Source organism: Anser brachyrhynchus (assembly GCF_964034855.1).
Source record: "Anser brachyrhynchus genome assembly, chromosome: 3".
In the NCBI taxonomy this organism is placed as follows: domain Eukaryota; kingdom Metazoa; phylum Chordata; class Aves; order Anseriformes; family Anatidae; genus Anser; species Anser brachyrhynchus.
Genome location: NC_137696.1, coordinates 46,336,932 through 46,349,465, shown reverse-complemented (window position 1 = coordinate 46,349,465; position 12,534 = coordinate 46,336,932).

Genomic DNA, 12,534 nt, shown 5'->3' with positions numbered 1-12,534 from the left:
CCATGCATGTCATGTCTAAAAACTTAGATGGTGTCATGTAAGACTGATTTTGACTTACATGGTAAAGACAAATATATTCTAAGTGGTGTATCTATATATTCTAATTATATATTCTAAATCTTAGGCTTCGTTTTAAAGCCAATTGACATCAGTGACAGTACAAAATTACTTAACTAATACACATGCTGGTGGCTGCTTTTATTCTGTGCCTAACAGTTGTTGAGGATGGACTGCATTTTGTCTTTTTTTTTTTTTCCAAGCATTTTGATTTATTGTTCAGCTGGTAGCTGATGATCATACCTGCATTACCGAAAGCTGTAGCAGAGGGAAAAGACATTACACTTGCAGACCATATTTCCTCCGTGAGTGACAAGCCCCTGCAGAGCTCCCTATCTGAAGCAGCTTCCTGCCAGTGACAACCGAGAAGCCAGGAATATGTCTGCTGTAATCCTAAGAGATGTACGTTGGGGGGCTGACATCTTCTTTTATCTGCTTCATTCTCTAAACATTATCTCTCCCTAACTTCTGTGCCTTGCTTGTGGCATATCAAGATAGATATTAAACAGCTGAGAGATGATCCAGATCAGCAGCATCCTGAATTTTCTGCGTAGCAGATCAACTCTTACAAAAACCAGCAGCAGTGCAGGGTGTTGCTGCAATTTAGGAGGTACTTTCAGTGATTAGAATAGGCTTCAGAAATACCTGGACAGAAATGCAGGCAATGGGGAATGCCTGCATGTCTTGTTCCAAAGAAGCGTAGTAAGAGAGGAGGCACAGCAGCAGTGTCAGTGTGACGCACCGCTTCCTATCTGCAGTTCTGGCACCTAAATCTGCCATCCCACAAGCACCTCAAGCACTCCTTGGCCTTAGCAGAAGGCCCATAAAAACTCAGTCTCCAAATAGTTCTCAAACAACTGAGACTATTTTATTGCAGCAGGCTGAAAATAAAGCTGATAGGAGCTTAGGCCCTTTTCTGATTAGTGGCTGTCCTGTCATTTTTCCATGGGAGCACACATCTGAGCTACTCCAAGTGGGCTTATTTTGGTCGGTACTTTTTGCAGACCTAGTGGTAGTAGCTGGTGGATGCCCTTTGCTCATGCCTGAAGAGATTGCCATTGGTACACCACCTTCTACACCCTTCAGAGACGTAAAAGCGCACATTTACATGCATTTATACAGAGCACTTCCGAGGCCTCCCACGACAGCCAGGTAAGTCACCCATCCTGCCCTTTGCAGCAGGCAGGGAAAGCTGCAGTGCCAACCTGATGTGTACCATTGGACATGCCTAGTACCTGTCTCATTATATAAATAACATACATCTTTTATTTTTCATTTCTTTTGGGAGCAAAGATATCAAGAAAATAGTTTGCATCTCAGAACATGGTATGTCCAGAGGAAACAGTCCGATACAAACGCTTTCTCCCGGTGGTAGTTCTGGGAGGTCTTTATTTCATCACTTATAGGAGGCTTTGGCTTTCACTTGCTTCTTCTGTTTGTCTGTGATTCCTTTCATCACCGATAGCCACATTAATGATGCCAGTGCTCAAGGCGTCAGAAGATGTAAGCAGACTGAGCTGGGCTTTCTGTGCAATTGTTTCTGTGTTCAAGAACAGATATGCTATGTATTTTCTTCATGTCCGTCGGCATTAGGAAAATTTCAAGAATGCTAAGTGCTGATTTGACTTTGCCATTTGGTGGCGATGCTGTGGTGATGATTCAAGTGAGTGAATCTGAGGATGGCTTGCAAGCAAATAGATCTGTATTCCCACTGCATGTGATGCTCTCCCTGACACAGTAACTCAATGCTTTAAACGCATCCAGTGACCAGCAGTCTGAGCGGCAGCCCACAGTAACCAGATCTGGGGGGAGAAGAGGCATTCCTATTCTCCCCACGGACAGTGGGGAAGGCAGTGTGTTCCCACTGCTTCTTTGCTAGTTGCCCCATACAGGCCACAACAGACCATTAGGCTGTGGACAGCCTCTGTCGTATTTGACCAAGACAGAGTGTTACTGGCTCTCTGTAGACAGGCCAGACCCAGACAAGAGCTGGGCAATTCACAAAGAACGTATCAATTCCCTGCAGTCTGGGTGTTATGTTTTCCTGTACATTCAGCCTGTCTCAAAAGATCCAATACTCTTGAAAAAAGGTACATTTTCCCCTGCTTTCTGGCCTTCAGATAGAGAAATGTAAGTGACCACATGATTCGATCCTGGATTTCTTCCAAATCCTTCAAGTGGTGAGCTTGGCTTGACTGGGGCTTTCTGTGTCTTTGTATTGTTTCTGTCAGGCCTACATTCAGCTGCTGCATTTTTGGGCTGTGTACAGTGGCAGCTATATCCATAATAGCCTTTTCCTTGGTTTTGGATACCTAAAAATGTAGCGTGAATATTCCAGAGGCATGTGCTGAAGCTGACGTGGGGCTTCCAGCAGCAACCTCAAATGCTCGCCAATAGTTTATGATCACTCTCTGCTCAAGTGGTTTCTTATTCATCATCTGATGACACTTTCCACTTGTAGATAATATTGAAAGATTTAGCTTCTCTGTTTGGATGTATCTCTGCGTTTTGCAGGAGGTACTGAACTCGAGATACAGGTCAGCAAGGAGAACCTGTCTTTTTCTTCAGCATAGCATGCCTCATTAGCAATGTGTTACATATCTGCCTCTTTATTAAAGGTGGGATAATTCTTTGTCTACCCTTTCACATGTGTGATAGCTGCATCCTGCGATGATACCAGTTGTCCATATTGCATGTTTGTTCAGGAGCTATGTCAAGGACACGTATATGAAAACTGTGGAAGAAATGTTGTCGGATAAGTTACAGATCCCAACAGACTCCAGATGGATTCTGTGCCTCTGAGAGTGGGAATTGGTCGTATTGTTTTAGGCTGCTGGGGTCAGTCCCAGCCCTGGGGAGATCACCAGACGTCTCACACAAGGTAGTGCAAACAATCCCAACGCCATTATGGCTTTATTCAGCTTTAGATCTGTTCCCTGACTCTTTCTAACTGACAGAGGAAGACGGGTTCGTGATGGATCACAGCTTCTGCCACACGATCTCTGCCTCCATCCCCAGGAGCCTTTAGCTTCTGGGCCTTTACGCTGATCCCTCAGAGCCCTTTTAATACATCTTGCTGACAGCGCCGGTGCTTTCCCACCTCACATCTGATCCCTGCAGTGCTCTCAGCCATCTGCCTCTTTTCTTTTCTTGGATGTGTGTGTCGGGGGGTAGTTTCTTTCTTTATCCAACAGTTTTTGACAATATCCTCTGCATCATGGATATATTTGTTCTTGTCAAGCTGGGCCTTTCCTCACCTGTAAGCGCTCAGCTGAACACTCTTTTAGTGCCTGTTGAAGTCACTTCTGTCCTTGGGAAGGGGTAGGTTGCCTGGCTTCTCAGCAGCACCCATACTGCCTATGTGACTTGTGGTAGCCCGTGACATTAGGAAAGATGCCTTACTTTTCCATTCCTTCTATTGCTCCAATTATTTTTTCTATTTCCTTTAATGCTGTAGTTATTCCTGGAGGCATGAGTTGTAAAGATGGAAATAGATGAAGGCAATTGTATGCCTGGAAGACATCCTCCCCTTCAAACACCTCCTGATATGCGTCCTAATGGCTTCATTACAGGGATGCTAGTGAATATTGCTAGCTCTGCATATTTTTATTTTTAATTTGTTCTGCTTACATTGACTGCATGAATTGTTTGCTTCAAACTCAGAGCCCTTATGTGGTGATGAATTCACTGGGTACAGCTGAAAGCAGAGGATTTGGTGCTGCCAGCAACACTGATTTGACTTGCAATTTACTCTGCCTAATGGCACGGAGACATTGCATTGCTTTAATTCAGCTTTGCATGGTTATCATTCCTTTCCGTCTCTGGCGTAGTTCTGAGGAAGCCTTTGCAGCCTAGCACACTTAGTAATGTCCTACTGTCTTCCTAGCATTCATTCCCCTGATGGCGTGCTACTGCTGTCTCTTGGCACGTAGCGGAGAGTTTTATTTTTGCCCTTTTGCACCATATTAATGTCATCACCGTGCAAACTTTCCTACGCTGTGCACATTTTTCTCACAGCACCAAAGGTCTTCCCTGACGTCCCCTGCTTCATATTTATGCTTTTGCTTTTGATGAGGTTTTACGCTTATCAGTTCTACCCGGCTATGCCCACCCCACTGCTGCTCGGTTTTTGGCTGGGTGCCTTTGCAGCAGCTTTAGACACACCTGTAGTTTACCAGCAATGAGGACAGATTTTCTTTCAGCAGTCTCATTGCCCTTTTTTTCTCACTTACGAATCTACCACTAATTACTTCAGGTTTTAAGATCTCCTACTCCCATGAGTCAGCCATTTTCCATGTAGTTTGGCAGCATACCAACCTATTGTTTCTCCAGATTCTTGATTACACAACTGTGGGGCAGATACCTCCTGAATGTGTCATTTTTTTTTCTGAGGACTGGAAATGCTTCTGAGACATTTCTAGGATTTTGCATGGGGTTCTTCCAGTCTGCAGTTGGTATATATCCAGATGCTGCAGAAGCACATGGGAGCCACTGCCAAGTTCAGCTAGCAGTGTGAATGGGCTTATTTCGGCTTCCTGTTTACCCAGCCCCATGGCAATGTGTTAGATTTCTCATGTGACTCAAAAGAATGGCTAACAGAGCTATTGTTGATGCTTCCTCTTTCATTTTCTGCAGCTTTGGGACAGAAAGGCAGTGTGAACCCATGATGTTTTCTCCATACCTCTGTGTTCAGGGAAAGCGTGGGGTTGTGTCTCTTCTTTTTTTTTCTTCTTTTTTTTTTCAGTCTTCACAGCTGCTCATGACATATACTTAGTCTGTTTTGCCACCACATTCAGTGTCCACACCAAATGTGAACCTGAAAGAGAAATAGGGAGCCAACGCTGGTTGCTGGCCCATAGCTTCTCTCCTTCCCTTCTCTCCTGGGAGTGCACAGTGGTAAGGAGCCCCCCTACTTTCAAGCAGAGCTAGCTCCTCTCCTGCAGCTCACGCAGCCCACCCCAGAAGGAAATTGCCAGCTCTTCTTGGGGGTGCACCAGGCAGCTAGGGCAAGCCCCAAACAATGAACCAGGGAAGGGCTGGGGGAACTGAGACTGTGGGCTTTGTGCAGGAGTCAAAGCAAGAGACAGCTGTGCAGCCTGAAAGATGATCAGAAGATAAAATGGCAGAGGCTGAATTTCTAAAGACATTCTAATGCCAATTAGAAGCCTGAAATCTTCCTGGCTTGCCCTGCCCCAGAAATTCAGATCAAATCATGCACTGAGTTATTCCCACAAAAGGAACTGGAAATTCAATAGGTCAAATTGCCAGCTAGAATAAGTCCACTAACTCCACGCTCCCTGTCATCAGAGGACCTGGCCCCATGACTGTGAGCTGCAGATTTTCCACATGGCTCTTTCCCTGGGACTTGCATCATCACCCTGCACAACAAGGAGAGTCCAAGGTCACGGTGTAGGAGCTTTTTAAGGAAGTAAAGGAAAAGAACCAACAAAAGCTCAAGTTCGTGTCATTCACCTGGTTTAGTAGGGTTTTGGAGCAGTACCTTCCCACATCCTCAATCACCATGTGATTGGTGCCAGATCCTAGTGCCAAGTCCTTCAGGGGACACCGGCAATGGGTAAAGTCAAGGACCCACGGAGCAGCTGTGCCACGGCTTTGCTTCGAGCCAGTCCCACCCCACCTACAGTGCAGCACTTGCAGAATCAGGGTACAGACACAGAAAGCCTTAAAAGCTGACTCCTGATCTACTTGTTCATTAGTATAGAAAAGAATATTCTGCATCTCAGCCTTACAGTGAGGACCCCAATCATAATGTAGGATTTGTCAGACAAGCAATGCCAGTGGGAATGAGTTCTAGAAATTCTGCCTAAAATCCCAAGGGCATGCCGTTTGCCCCTAGGCAGAGAGGCCCCGGGCAGTTGTGTACATCAACTGCTAGGTGTTAAGTCACCCATCCAGCTGCATGTGTGCTGCTCCATCCATGAGCTTCAATGAAAAATCACAGCTGGGAAGTGCTGCTATGAAGAAGGATGATCATTACCTAACACACTTCTCTTAGCAAAGGCACAAATTCAGTGATTTACTAGTCCTTTCCCATTACTGACTACTGTGCTCTCATACACTGTATATCATATTAACAAAATAAGAGCTTTGGTGTGATCCCTCCCTGTCCCCTGCTGTCACCCTGAACCTTTTATGTGAGGACTGAAAATCAAAGCGGTTTATTTAAAAATTGACAGGATAGTAGGAAATATAAATAAATAAATAAATAAACAAACAAAAAGCCTTAAAATGAGCTACTAATTATTAATGTGAATGCTTTTCACATCCATCTCCTCCTAACTATCTCAATGGAATCACAGAGTCATGGAATGATTCAGTCGAACCTCACGCTGTGAGAAGATCCATTTGTCATAGTTCTTTAATTTTTTATCCATTTGTAAAGCATCCCGAAACCTAGCCAGCAATAAAACGGCAAAGAAACTGCCCAAGGCATCCTGTTAGAGGAGCAGTATGGGCTGTACTCTATTCTGCCACAGATTAGTCTAAATCGGTAGATGCTCCATGATGTCAGTGAAACCCAGCTGCTGAAATGCAGAGAAGAATCTGGCCCCATAATCTCACTCCATGATGAAATTGCTAGTGTAAATAATGACTGGTGCTGTTCAGCTCTCTCCACACCCCCACACCCCCCCAAAGTGCTTTAATGAATAATTAATTTCATGAATAAGCTTTAATGAATGACTGAATACACTTTAATGACCAAACTAGTAAGACTGTAAGTTAGAACACTTTCCCTCGTCCTTTCCTCACCTCCTCTACCTTCACTGCCTTCCTTTGCTCCCTTGAAACAGCAAATTGCCCACTGAACTACCCGGCAGTCACATACACAGCCACCACATCCTGGCAGGGATTGTCAAACTGCAAAAGCGGACAGTTTATAATTCCAGGAAAGACATTGTACGTTTGTTTTAAAAGTGTAACCTATGTTGCAAAATGCATGTGCTGAAAAAGAACAAACCTTTAAGCATTTAATTCCTTCTATTTTTTCCCCCTTGAGATTAAAATCCATTCATTTCAGTCAGGCCATTCAGAGGAAGGCTGTAAAATGAACGACACAATTAACCAGTTAATATAGCACATATGGAATTTTAATTCCAGCTGAAAATCAGACAGGCTTTTCTAAAGCTGTTCACTGGCAAAAAAAATAATATATATATATATTTTAAAAAAAAAGAAAAAAAAAAAGAAAAAAAAGTAGTATTTGAAGACAGCCAATGCATTTCACTTTAGTGATAATTTTTGGTTGGGTTTCCCAGTACTTTAAGTATTACTGACTAAAACTTCTTGACTTCCATCAGTAGAGGGCAAATATATCATTACAGATGGAAGAAATCAGGAACACAGCAAGACTAAGGACCCAGTTTTGCAAGCTTACAACGCAATCGCAGAGAACTGAGTGTTTGCTCATCTTACTAAATGCTATAGGAATCAGTCTGGGGACAATTTTTCTGAAATGTCTTCCAAGTGGCTCAAGCACAGAGTTCAGAAATGGAGGCACCTCCAGTCAGGCAGTACTTCTGAAAATACTTAGTCATGCATCCAAAGTCATATGAATAACATGTACCTGCTCCAGCAGCAGTTTTAACCAAATGCTTTCTGACCAAAGCAATGGGGTTTTATGGGTGCGGCTTAAAAATTAATCAAAATAAACAAATAAAACACCCCTTACAGGAGAGCTGGAAGGCAACTGGACAGTTTGCTATCTGATGAACTTGAATGTCTCTGTAACCAGTCCCTCCTGTTCGGTCCTGCTGGCCACCCATTTCTGTTCTGCTTGTATTGACACACTCTGCAGGCTTTTAACCATGTTACTGAGTCAGGTAACACTAAAAGATGACCCATTAGCCAGCTAGATTAAACAAGAGACACCAAACAGCAGATAATAGCCAAAGGGTAGGGAATGAGAACAAGTCAACATTACTCAAGGGGTTAGCAAGATGTTCCAAAATTTAATCTCGGTGTTCATGTAGTTAAGTAAATATTCAGTCAACCCCCATTTTCACAAGCCTTGATCACATGAGGTAATCATTTCTGGGGAAAAAAGCCACATTCCTCCAGCACGGATTTTATGTAACAAAATACTCTCCCCCCCACACGCGCTCCCAGGCTTCAGCAGTGATTTCATCTACCTGCATTACTTTCACTTCCCCTTCATTTCTCCCAGATCCATATGTCTTTATCACAGGGAATGCAGCAGGAAGTGCCATGGGTTTGTTATGAAGAAAAAAGGCCCAAGAATATGCTGGAGAAAGAGGGAAAGGTTAAAAAAGCATGTGTTTAGAGTGTTGAAATCCCCTGGCATTAGTCTATACCCCAGATTACCTCAATTGTACTCTCTTCTTTCCTTTTTGTGAAGACCAAAACAACCATATTAAAAATATGCTTATCAGTATAAATCTGTATTTTTTTCTGTGTTTTCTTTTCCTTTTTTTTTTTCAAGGACTGAACTTTGTGAACCTGACTTGCTCTTTATACTTTGGTTTGCATGTGGGAGGTTTTTATTTTTATTTTTTTCCTTTCCTCGTTTCTTATTTTGTTCTGAGTGAGGGGGTGAGGAGGAACTTCCTGATCTGGACTAATGGAAACCTTTGAGGGTTCCCTCATACCACATTATGTCAATCACATGCACTTCACTGGTTGTGCAACTCCTGTCGCTGCAACATTACTCTCAGCCTTATCAGGCCCACCTAATCGGTGGGAAAGAAATTAAAGGTGAACACAATCAACAAGTGGCGGCAGGTGTTTGCAGAGATCAGGAGCATCTAAACGTTGAAAAGTCGTGAGGCCATTTTCTCTAAGAGTTGCCCAAATGGAGCAGAAGGATCACAAAGTCTCGCAGCACTAGTGGCACACGCAAGATGGAAGATGTGCACCACAGTTTTGGCTTTTTCTTCCATGTCCCATGTGCAATGTGGATCAACAGAGTTGCTGGCTATCCAGGGGAGAGGTACAGGCATTGCAAAACCCCTGGAAGCCCCTTTCCAGGGCACTAGTGCAGTAGCTTAGGCCAGCAGTTAAGAGAGTCACATGCCAATCTTTCACTGTGATTGCTACACAGGACCGATTGGGAAAGAAGGGAACAGTCTAGTTTTTCCAGTATTCCAGCTCTTGCCCTCTTGGGGACTTGGTGCTGAGGCAAGAGCCACTGTTCTGATCCTTTGTGTAACCACGCTGCTGGCCTTGTGCTCAGAGTCCCTGTTAACCTCTCAAGCGCCGCAGCATTTCACACTGCAGGTCTCCAGTATGGTCCTCAGCTGTTAAGCATCAGGCTTCGATGTGAAACGCAAGCATTTTGTTTTTATTTGTTTATAAAGGTCCCATCACAGCCTCCCTGGCCTCATATAACAATCAATAAAATACACCAGCAAAGGCCTGCACACAATTAAGTAGACTTGCTACAGAGTTAAACTGCACAAGACCTCCAAAATCATCCTTTCTGGTCTGAGCCAGCACAGAGCCTGGCATCCTGCTCTGACAGTCAGCATATTTGGAAGCAAATGAGGGACCCGTCACTGATGTCTGGCAGTCTTGGAAGTGTAATATTACAAAGACTCATAAAAGTGCATCTCAGAGCGTCTTGCTTCCATGCACCACTTCTTTCTTTTTTTCCCCCTTTAATTATCTGATGTCTTGACTGCAGGAAACATCCTGCCCCCTCACTCCCCCTTGGAACAAGAGCAACGGTGTGACAGAATCAGAGTCCCTTTAACGTTGGTGTGGTTTCAACATCGCTGTCCCACGTCCATTGCACCCCGTGTCACCGCACATCTGCACCGACCCTCTGCATGCCTCTCCCGGTGCTGGGACCACCTTGGCAGGATGCTGCCCTCCGTCCAGCACTGGTGAGCAGCCACACTGACACCCATCCAGCAGGAGAAACCCATGAGCTGTCAGGTTTCCACACCCAGCATCAGCAGGGCCCTGGCTTGAAAGTGCCGCGGCCAGATGGAAATTCCCATTTGGAGAAAACCCTCCGAAGTGCACGTAACCGTAGGATGTTACTGGGCAGAAACAAGTAGAGGAGGCTGTTTATGTCTTTAAAGCCTGTCTCTGCTCTAACTTGACTTCAGGCCTAGTTATTCCTGTTGTGCTTACTGCAATAGCTTACCACTGTCAACAGGAGGATTTATCAGGGCAGCCAAGAAGCAACTGACTCAGCACGGTCAGGGCTTAAGAGCTCCACGAGGCTGGACAGAAACCGGCACGGAGCACGGTGTCACCAGCACTCAGCCCGGTGTGGCTGCGGGGGGAAGCTCTTCTACAAAATCAAGGGGAATTTAAACTCCCTTCCCAGCTGAAACCTCTCCATCACTCTGGACAAAGATTGGAGGCTGTTTTAGCCTGGCTGGTGTTTAATACTCCCCGACCCACTCAGTGAGGCACAGGAGACATGTGGCACGGCAATGTCAAGCTTTAACATACTGTTTTCCCACAGTGCTGAATCTTGACCTGCAGACCGTGCTCGCCACCTCTGCAGCAAACTTCTTGAGTGGGTTAGACCCACAGACCTTCTCTTCTCCCCTCCACATTACCAACCTGCTGCAATCTCCTAATCTCCCTGTAAAAGAGGTCAGCAAAATGAGGATTAAAAAACAAAAAACAAAAACCCACACCTTGTGGCATCTCTTCCACAATGCACATGCTTCTCATAATGGCAGGTGTAGAGAAAATCTGTAGGAAAGGTGCATGAGGTACTCCCTCCACAGTGCCTAGCTGGGAGGACACTATTCCTGCATGTTTTCCTGGGCTGACATTTCAAACACGATGCTTTGAGTGGGATTTGTCTCACCCTGCTTTAGAGATCTACATCTGAGCCAGTCACCCTTCATGTTCAATGGAGAGAAGTAGGCATGTCTGGGGTGTGAATCATCTGATTTACTTTGTACATCTCCTTAGACTCAGATGAATCACACACTAGAAGTGCTTATTTTTCTCCATTGACTATAAAGGGAACTGAGATGAATACTAAGATACAGACGTCTACATTTGGTCAGATGACTCTTACCCTCCACCTCCTGGGAAACAGCTTCAGGTAACGTCCTCCGCATGGGCAGTCACTGCCTTGCCTCTCGCTGTCACTCACCCATGCCAGCGCCTAAAATCAGGGCAGCTGTTCACTCACGCTCCCACCCCAAAATCTGCTACACACCCAAAACCAGTATGGATATCTGAACACCACTCTTTGCTGGAAGAATCTGCAGAAATTAATGGGGACTGGGGAATGTATTACTGTATTGAAGGAAGTCCCAGAACAGAAGGGTAAAATTGGAAGAATATGCATGGTAAGAGTTACCATTATTGGCGTAGAAAATAGAATCCTGTGAAAACATTATGTCTGGGGGAGGGGACATCCTCTTTTCCATTGGAACTGTAACAGCAGGGACCTCAATAAAAGAATTATCAATTATCAGAGGCTTTTAAATTTTTCCCAAAACATGAAAAAAAAAAAAAAGGAAAAGGAAGCATTCATTTGGAGAACTCGTGAACAGCAGGAGTCTGTGAAGGCGGATACCGGTTGGGCTGGCTCCCTGTGCATTCCCAACACCAGAGACCTGATGTGCAGAGAGCAGGGAAGTGGCAGTGGCAGGTCGCCTGTTGGCACAGTGCTCCACTACAGCCTTCCACCACCCACCCCACACTAGGACAGCCATGTCAACCAGCACGGTTAACGGCCTTTCTCCCCACAGCAGATACCCGTTTCAATACGATACTGCCAGAAACCTGTGAGTCCTCCTGAAGTCCAGCCCTGATTCAGTTTTACCTGCCTTACATGGTGTCCTTATTTATCTGCTTTTGTTTGTGCCATCATCTATGTGCTACTTACATTTATTGCAGGCATTCTGTTGAAAGATTTCATTGAGAATCAGCTCATCTCATGAACGTGACACTCAACACATACTGTTGTTGTTCAGTGAAATCAATTAGAAACATTACCTTGCTTGTGATACGCTCATTACCCACAGCTAACAGCAGGCCTCAAGATGCCTCCCTGACATTCCTTCCTTGACCCATCAAGGCATTTTCATAGACATCCTTTGTGGTTGTCCTTACGGTTCAGAAATCTCCCTGCCTCATGCTCCCATCCATACCTTCAAGAGAACTCACTTGCCCTCAGAGGTGTCCAAAAATACAGCATACACTTCTCACATGAGGCACGTTCTAGCCAGAAATAGCTAGTGTTTCCATCAGGCACGGCTGTCTACCCTTTGGTCTTCCAAGCATTCACTATGCCCACATTCTGCAGCTACGCAAGGGAACATTCACTTGCTCCTTTTTCTGGCCCAAGTATCCAGCAGAAGATTTCCTAAGTCAGGGCACAGGAGGACAAGCTGGATTTCAGAGACTGATGGAGGGAATCATAGCACTGTTGATATCTATTAGCACGGACCAATAAAACATCCAGGACAAACACGAGTCTTGGTTAAAAACAAACAGAAAGGATTTTTATAACACTGA